General features: G+C 36.1%; 1 protein-coding gene across 11 annotated transcripts in view; it reads right to left on the bottom strand.

Annotated features, from left to right (window-relative positions):
- Positions 1–1,203, bottom strand: part of LOC106789650 (Down syndrome cell adhesion molecule-like protein Dscam2) — a 148,042-nt gene extending 146,839 nt beyond the window's left edge. For 8 of the 11 annotated variants that reach the window (XM_014754052.1, XM_014754051.1, XM_014754050.1 and 5 more), the window contains exons 1-2: positions 1,120–1,203; positions 405–660 (exon numbers count right to left, since the gene is read on the bottom strand). The gene's annotated coding sequence lies outside the window, so the exon portion shown is untranslated. Of the gene's footprint in view, positions 1–404; positions 661–967; positions 1,003–1,119 lie in introns of those variants that run through there. The other 3 variants (XM_014754047.1, XM_014754048.1, XM_014754049.1) reach the window with 3 other exon arrangements.
- Positions 1,204–1,818: the final 615 nt, after the last annotated feature.

A 1,818-nucleotide genomic window follows, 5' to 3' on the forward strand; every position in this document is an offset into this window, starting at 1 on the left:
TATATATATATTATACACATAGTACATATAGGTATATAATTCTCAAGCAATGAAATTTTTCTTTCTATTCAGAACAATTCTGTTGGAGTTCCGACCGAGAGGACCGAGAACAATGCCGACAATGCAATCACGAAAGGGCAGAACTTTCCCTACCTTTCTCTTTCTTTTTACAACTTTTCCCTCTCTCTCTCTTGCTTTCATTCTCGTTTCAATTAATTATTAACGACCATGTCAAGTATCTTAAAAAAGAAAATCATCAAATTATACCCTCTATACAAGTATAATTATATCACGGAATTATCGTTTCTAAAAATTATAAATCAAAAAGAAAAAAAAAATACAGCAATTCTTATTTCTAATTAATAATAATCGAATAAATAATGATTTATTTATGTGAAACGTACATTCTTGCCACTGGACATTCCGAGAATCATGATAATCGTCCGGCTGAACGTGGTCACGTGGCCAGTCAGTCCTTCATCCAGTTTGACGTTGCTCCTATTTTTTTTTTCTTTTTTTTCTTTTCAATCGATGCGACGATTCAGAAATCAATCGACGATGAGAGATTAATTAACACGCGCGAATTATGATTCACGTTGTGTCTCGTTAATAAATCTTCCACCGATAGTTTTTCTTTTAGACGATCGGAAAACCTAATTTCTAAATTAAAAAACATTTTACGAAACGAGAAGAAATAAAAATAAGAATCACGGGTTATATAATAATAATATGATGACGAAAACAAATAATAAAATAAAATAATAATTTATCAACGATTATTATACTTAACAAAATAATCAAGAGAGAGGGAGAAAAAAATGTAACAACGCGAGGACAAAATTATGATTGACAAAAATACGTTGAAATAAAATGATAAATTATAAAATACGATAAACCTAAAGTGGTGTATTTTTAATGTAAACGATGATCACAAAATCATGATGAAAATAATAGAAATAATGATTACCAACACGAGGGTTTTTGGATTATAAATAATTACACGATATTTCAGAATAAGTATATATATACATATACATATATATTTATATATATGTATATATATATATATATGATTGAAAGATAAAGATTTGAAGTTTGTCTCTTTATCACGAAAAACACCTTTCGCGAAATCGGTTGACACCTTCAGAGGAAGAGGTCGCGCGCAGAACTGACACCTCATGCGCGCGGTCCAGCAGCCCTCAGCATCCACCACCACCACCACCATCACCACCACCTCCCTTATCCTCACCCTCACCCTCACCACCAGCAGTAGCAGCAGCACCAGCAGCAGCACCAGCAGCATCCTCCTCTTCCTCTTCCTCTTCTTCCTCCTCCTGTTCCTCCTCTTTGGTGGTGGTGGTGGTGGTGGTGGTAGATGATGGTATTGGTGGTGGTAGTTTCGAGGGGGATGAAGCCGAGCACGCGCGAAATTCTACCTCTGTATTCTCCTCTTTTCTCTTCACTCAACCCCTACCCCTTACCCTTACCCTTACCCTTTCCCTTTCCCTTTCCCTACTCCTGCTTCTCCTTCCCTCTCTTTCTATTTCTCTGTTTCTCTGTTCCTCTTGAATACCGTCAACCAACCACCCCGTTCAGTTTCGTCCTGACGGAACGAAACCCAGCTTGCTACCATCGAGCCAGAAAAGGTGTCAAGGGGTGATACGAAATCGGCAGAGCCTGTCGATAATTACGGAACAAACTGTTACCGATCTTTATCCAAATTCTAATTCTTATATCACGGTTATTCTTATTTATTTCTATCCTATTAATAATACAATTTGCATTTTTTTTCTATTTTTTTTTTGCTTGGCATACATA

This window comes from Polistes canadensis, unplaced genomic scaffold, assembly GCF_001313835.1.
Source record: "Polistes canadensis isolate GaletaPanama2010 unplaced genomic scaffold, ASM131383v1 scaffold_195, whole genome shotgun sequence".
Taxonomy (NCBI): Eukaryota; Metazoa; Arthropoda; class Insecta; order Hymenoptera; family Vespidae; genus Polistes; species Polistes canadensis.